Source organism: Eublepharis macularius, chromosome 15 (genome assembly GCF_028583425.1).
Source record: "Eublepharis macularius isolate TG4126 chromosome 15, MPM_Emac_v1.0, whole genome shotgun sequence".
NCBI classification, from domain to species: Eukaryota; Metazoa; Chordata; class Lepidosauria; order Squamata; family Eublepharidae; genus Eublepharis; species Eublepharis macularius.
Window position 1 is genome coordinate 36,766,502 of NC_072804.1, and position 7,423 is coordinate 36,773,924.

Below are 7,423 nucleotides of genomic sequence, written 5' to 3' on the forward strand. Positions count from 1 at the left end.
AATGGGAGCCCTCCCAGAACTCTGACCTGGACTGCGCATTCTCCAAGCCAAGCACCCTGCAAGTAAGAGTTGGAACCCAGGGCTGGTTCAAGGCCCCAAGCTTTGTTGTCCTAAGCAAGGCACTTCCTTCGGGAGGGGCCGGAGCCATGGCTCAGCGGTAGAGCAACTGCTCGGCATGCAGAAATGGCCACCTGGGTTGCAAGCTTGCACGGGTAAACTGTTTAATAGCTAAGAATATGGATCAGCATCAGGAAAGACTTAATTCGAGGTTTTTTGATGACAGCTAAATCATTAATAGCTACCAAATGGAAATCGTCAAAAATCTCCACAATTGAAAACTGAATGCTGAAAGTATGGGATCACTAGGTTCAAGAGAAAATCTATGACAGCTTGTATCAATCACAACACTACCCAAAAGAAACTGGGGTTTTTTTCCCTAAATGGTATCCGTTTTTTGAATATTTAACACTCGATCTTCATCCCCCCAAGCGCCTTTCTTATGTATCTTTAAACTAAAAGAAATTGTTGCACTGTAATCACCGTTGTTTCATCTGCTGTTAGACATTACGATCTTGTTGCACCGTCTCTTATCTTGTAGATTATACTAGTGTTAATGTAAGCTTTAGATTCATATTTATAAATAATTTTTCCCCTTAGTCGATGTTAATATTATAACATGATTCACAATATTGTATCTTATAGCTTCTTTGTATTCGTAATGTATATAAAATTAAAAAATACATTAAAAAAACCCAATCTGGATCAGAAAATCCTAGGCTTGAACCTTCTCTCTGCCATTCATGCAAAAAGGAGCCACTCATTCTCAGCAACAACCCACCCCTGTCACAATCAGGGGGGGTCATAATGCTAACCACAGAGGGTTGAATTGGGAGGGGGATTTCAGGCTAGAACAGGAGATGTGCTCGGAACCAGAAAACTTCCCCTGTTTGAATCTTATCTCTGCCCTAAGCTCTATAGATGAACCATTCTGCCTTTTAAAAAACCCAGCTGCAATGGTGGGGATGAGGAGTTAAAACTGGTGAGATGGCTGTTGAAAAAATTACGAATCGATGTACATCATAGATCAATTGAATGAGTTCTGCCCGGTTCTCCTTTTGGTCCAATTCCCTGGCCCAGCTCACATACTACTGAAGTTTGCCAGGACTTATGGGAAGGCATCAACATTCCCTGCCATGCAACAACACTCGCACTCCCCCCACCTGCCAGTTATAAAAATTAAATTGAGGGTTTTTCTAAGCCTATGCACTTTTAAAAAACTACAACGAACAATCTTTTTTTTTTTAATATCCAAAGATAAAAAGCGTAATTGTTTTAAATGAGCGCTAGGTAATTTGGAGTACGTTATATGGGGTTTTGGACTATAAAGTGCTGCTCCTGCTGAAATCTCTTGGCAACGTGTTCGGAAGGCTGGTATGGGGTTGAGGGAGGGTTTGCTTTTATTTAACATTATGTTGGGAGATGGGAAGCACTTGCGTTCTTAATTTATAACATCCGGAGGGTTTATTTTGCTTGCTCTCAATTACTTCCCACTAATTTAAAAAGAGCAGAGGGAGGAAACTTGTTTCATAAATGCCACACTTCTAAGAAAGCGGCAGTGAGCTTCCAGGTTCAAGACAGCATCCCCAAAGCATGCAATAATACTCTGCCAGTGTTTGGCAGACCGGCTAGTTTGACCTCTTGGGTTATCAGATTACTGTTATCAATGTTCTGCTACCACCCCAATATAAGTGGTGCCTTATTATTGGTTTCATGGTTATTTCATTTGAATTGTTATGAAACACTTATCCCCTCACTGTGGATTTCTGAAACAATCAGAAAAGCAGCTCAAGCTTGCAAGATGAGCACTGCAAGAGCTGAGCTGCATCCAGTCAGTTATTACAAGAGCTCATCTGCCAGAAAGACTTTGCAAGAGATAAGCAGCCCGGTTAAATTTTGTACATATACAGCACAGTAGCCAAGCACACCCTACTTCAGACAGCATGACAGGCTTACTCTTTTGAAATCTCATTTGATTTTCAAAATTTGATTCCATTCAGTATTTCAGGGCACTTCTGCTCTAAAAAAGAAAGCCCAACGTAATCTAGTTTAACCGTCATGGCTTCCCACAAAGAATCCTTGGAACTGCAGTTCGGTGAAAGTACAAAATGCAACTTTTTCCCCAACTCCAGCAAAGAACTAGTTTTCAAAGTTCCTAAATGGGGATCCATGACATTTCTATTTATTCATAGCCTCCCCATTGCAAAGTCTCACCGCTGGTAGCAAAACAGGAGAAAATAGAAAAAGATAACAATCTTTACTCAAACAAAAACTATCCTCAGGATTCCTCCCCATCAATTTCACCTGTTTAGGAGCTAGCGACATGTTTGCCTTCGTCACGTGAAAAGAGGTCCCGTGTCCTTCAGCCTCTGACTGTTGAGGAGTCCCGAAGCGCCCCTGGAGACAGGCAGAGATAGCTGCAGGGGGTTGTATGCAAACTCTCATTCCTTGGTTGCCTGCCTTTCTGCCTCTGCTTAGCTTGTCTCCCTTTCAGTAGCTAAGCAGAGCGCAACAAAGGTGGGTGCGGCTTCTCCTTATGATCCCTTCAAGCTTGTCTGCTAGCTCTAGTGGGAGCATCAAAATCAGAAACTGGCTTCTGCTTTAGGTACAATTAGTGTAACAGGAAGCCAAGTTCCTTATTTACTTTATTTATCAGGGCTTTTTTTCTGGGAAAAGAGGTGGTAGAACTCAGAGATTGCCCTCAGAGAAAATGGTCACATGGCTGGTGGCCCCGCCCCCTGATCTCCAGCCAGTGGCACGGAGGGCAATCTAAACTCCCCTCTGTCTGGAGATCAGGGGGCGGGGCCACCAGCCATGTGACCATTTTCAAGAGGTTCCGGAACTCCATTCCCTCACGTTCCCCCTGAAAAAAAGCCCTGTTATTTATACCCCACCTTTTCCCCCAGTGGAGACCCAATGTGGCTTACATCATTCTCCTCTCCTACATTTTATCCTGACAACAACCCTGGGAGGTAGGTTAGGCTGAGAGCGTGTGACTTGCCCAAAGTCACGCATTGAGCTTCCATGGCATAGTAGGATTCAAACCTGGTTCTCTCAGATCCTAGTCCAGCACTCTAACCACTACACAATACTGGCCTTGAGCCTCAAAGAACAGCCTCATCAAGGAGCTCTTATAGTGTTTCCAAGACATGTTCAACAACATGAGTATTCAGGGTGCCAGAGTTTCATGACTTAGGCACAACTTCCAAGAGTGCCCTTCTTTTCAGCAGGTTCGAAGCTTTTCAAAATGTGTGTGGCAGACACTCCCTTGGTCCTAAATTGTATGTCACAGGGAGACATACAGGGGGGGCCTCCTCAAAGGGACCCTCCGCCCCCTCTTGATTGCCTGTGCAATCTACCCTTGGTGTGCCACAATATCAGGAAAGCAGGCTTATTCACACTAAATTGGGTGGCTGTTCTCAAGATAACTCTCTTCAAACAGCCAGGCCCTTTTAGATGGCCATGTGTCATTCTCAAATCAACTTTCCATATCAACATGTCAGTCTCAGCCACCCTAGAATTGCCAACTCTAGGTTGAGAAATATCTGGAGATTTGGGGAAGGATCCAGAGGTGGACAGGATTTAGTGAGGCAAAGGGACCTCAGCAGGTATAATGGCATACTGATCTTGGTAATCTGGAGATCAGCTGTAATTCTGGAGGATCTCCAGGTCCCACCTGGAGGCTGGTGACCCGACAGCCACCAAAGATAATGATCCTGCTTTACTAGAATGATCACCAAATCCTGGGTGAAACAGGGGGTCCGTCAAAAGTCTCTGGAAATGGAGGGAAGTGAGGTAGGTGGATTCCCTGCCTGTCTGACCCCACCACCACCACCAGCACCCTTGACTACATCACAAAAAAGATACTGACATGAGTTATGGGGTTATTTTAAGATTGTGTAAAGAAGCTCGAAGGCGCTGGCAGAACAGATTCTCTAGATTGAACAAAGTCATGGAAGAGAGATCGATCGTTGCCCACAGGAACTACACACGCCTTCAATTTCACAGGCAATATACCTCTGATGACCAAGTGGTAGGATTAAATGGGAAGGACTGGTCCTTTAACTCACAGGGTGGGTCGCTGCCCTGGAGGTTCATTGACAGCCAGGGTGAAGCTAAGTGGCCTTTGTGCTCATATAGCTGTTGTTGCTGCAGCCCCTGCAGAGGTGGTTCACCTTGCTCTAGAGTTGTTTCATTGTCCCAAAGCATGCATGGGGTAAACCCACAGAGATGGTTATGATTGTTATGCTGCCCTTGAAGCTTCCCAGGAGATAGCTCACAGGTAGTGTATGTGCTTTGCACACAGAAGGTCCCAGGTTTGATCCCTGGAATTTCCACTGTAAAAGATTGAGGGTTATCCAACTAGAAAAGACTTTTGTCTGGAGGTCTTCTGCCAGATGTAGGTGGGCAAACATCCTCACATGCACATGAATGCACATGGAGCTGCATTATACTGAATCAGACCCTTGGTCCATCAAGATCAGTATTATCTGCTCAGACTGGCAGCAGCTCTCCAAGGTCTCAGGTGGAGGTCTTTCCCATCACCTACTGCCTGGTCCTTAAACTGGAGAAACTGGGAATTGAAACTGGGACCTCCTGCATGCCAAGCAGATGTTCTACCACTGAGCCACAGCTCAGCCTGAGCCCTCCTCACTCAGCACAAGGAAGCTCATAAGAATATTTGGCTAGCACCATTTGGGAAAAGAATGCTAGGCAAGAGAGTGTGCTCCAACAACGTGCTTTCTCATACAGTTAGAAAGCTCCAGCAAGTGAGCCAAGCTCTATATTCCAGGCCAGGCAAGATCCCAGAAAAGCACTGATAGAGCATCTCTCTTCCTCCTCTCTCAAGTTAGCCTCTCAGCAGGATATGCCACTCTGTCTCCCTCCCCACAGCCACCTCCCTCTCAAGCAGTTATGGATGTCCTCTGCTGCGGGATAATGATTTTGACATTTACATTTTCAAGGGAGGAAGGGAAGCTGGGGCCGCCTTCTGCTCGTGAAGGATTTGTTTCACATTTTCATGATGAGACAGGACTGCCATTTGCTGAATGCAGAGGAAAGGGGGGGGCTCTCCTCTCTCGTTCTGCTCCCAGCAAAGCACAGCTTCACATGGAGCTGCCCCAATCAGGGAGGAAGAGAAGGGGCAGATGTCCACCCTGCCCCAGCAGTATCTCTTTTCCCAGAATGCTTTTCTCGTGGTCAAGCTCCCAGATTGGCAGTGACCTCGGCGGGGCGAAAATGATTCAGTAGGAAGTGGCAGGGGAGAAAGTGATCGTTCCCAGGGGTGGAGGGGTGCACTGTTCATTCTGTCGCCTTTTTTGGTGTTCAGATCAGGCACACACACACACACACACACACACACACCAGCTCCTTCTTTCCATATGATCGGGGCAGTTCCATTTTCAGCACACAGAACAGCCAACATTCTGTCTAGCTAGGCTCTTGGACTGAGCAGCGGCTCAGGCACTTCACCACTTTTGAATACCAGGGCCCAGGCTAAGTATCTGAACCACTCGAGTTTCTGAGCATAGGCAGAGTATCCTGGCAGTGTCTTGGGGAACATACACCCTGCAAAGTGAGCCAGTAATGTTCTTGGTGGATTTGCATTCATAGTGTGAATGATAAGAGGCATCCAAATTCCAGTTTCCCTGGTTTAGGGCTGGGGAGTATGGGATGGTTGGACTCATAGCTCAGCTTGGAGGGTGCAGTCTCCACCTTTTAGTTTCTTTAGCCAAGCACTTGAGCTGGTGAACCTGGAGGCAGAAGGGAGTCTGATGTCAGATGCCACCATCCCCTGCCATCCAGAGGCTTCCTCCCCTCTACCAATCATAGGGGTCAGTGTTATGCATGCACACACATACACACATCCCTGTTCCTAAGGCCTGGACTCACTATGCCAGGTTCCAGCTCCAGACTCTGAAGCTCAAGTCCTGGACCATGGAAGCCATGGGACAAAGCTAAACGTTAGGGAGAACTTCCTGACAGAGCAGTCCCTCAGTGCAATAGGCTTCCTCGGGAGGTGGTGAGCTCTTCTTCTTTGGAGGTTTTTAAGCAGAGGCTAGATGGCCATCTGACAGCAATGCTGATTCTGTGAACCCAGGCAGATCATAAGAGGGAAGGCAAGAAGGGTTACATCAGTGCTTAGTTCTCGTGGCTCCTTCTTACATGCCCAGGATAATGCCAATCACCACTTTCAGATCAGGAAGCAATTTTCCCCAGGCTAGTTTGGCTAAGGATCCTGACAGTGTTTTGCCATCTTCTGGACATGCAGTAGGGGTCAATGGGGGTGTGGGAGGGGAGGTAGTGAATTTCCTACATTGTGCAGGGGTTGGACTAGATGACCCTGGAGGTACCTTCCAACTCTATGATTCTATGATGCTGGGCATTCTCTAAACATGCAAAAGCAGCTCCAGGAAGGGGGGGGGAGTAGAATAGAGCCCCTGCACTATTGCACAATTCTGCCATTACTAATTCCATCCCCAGGCTGTTTTTAAGCCACTGGCAGAGAGATCTGTTTCCAGCAGTACAATGTAGACAACTGCCTTTTTCACCCTACCAAAGCTAAAAAGTAAACCAGGGCAGCAGGGTATGTGTGTAGATTTTCAATCAAGGAAATGGAGCAAAAGTGAAGAACTGGCCCCCCTTTTCCCAAATAGCAGGGCTCCAATCCATGCCCCACACCCCAGCAGCGCCTGGCTGTTGCAACCAAATTCTCAGCAGAGATCCCAAATGTCACCTGTGCTTTGGCCTTAGTCAACACAAGGCATGGGGATTTTGATCTGATGTTTTCATTAGGCTAAACAAATTTTTAACACAGGTTCATTCCAGATTAGCTCACCAGAGATCACCTTCACCTTCCTCGTTGAAGGATAGTTTATTCCAGGGCCAAGTGACAGACTGCCAGCAGGAGATGAGAAAGGTCTTAAGCCCACCTGATTACTTTCAGGGGCAGAACATGGCAGAAGGCCTTACCAGGCAACCCAGAAGGGCAACACAAAAAGAGAAAGGGGTTTTTAGAGAAAGGATAGGCAGCTAATACCCCAGAGGCTCAATCTAGCCTCCCCAGTTTTCCCATCCGCCCCCTAGCAAAGCTGCCTGATGCAAAGAAACCCCTTCCCAATAAGAAGGGTTGCCAATTTCCAGGTGGGAAAGTACAAAACCTACCTCAACTTCCAGGTGGGGCCCGGAGATCCCCCAGAATTAGAACTGATCTCCAGACTACCAAGATCAACTGCCTTGGAGAAAATAGCTGCTTTGCAGAGTGGACTCTAGGGCATTACATCCCTGCTAATGTACCTCCTCTCCACAAGCCCCCCTCTCCAGGCTCCACCTCCCAAATCTCCAGGAATTTCCCCACCCAGAGTTG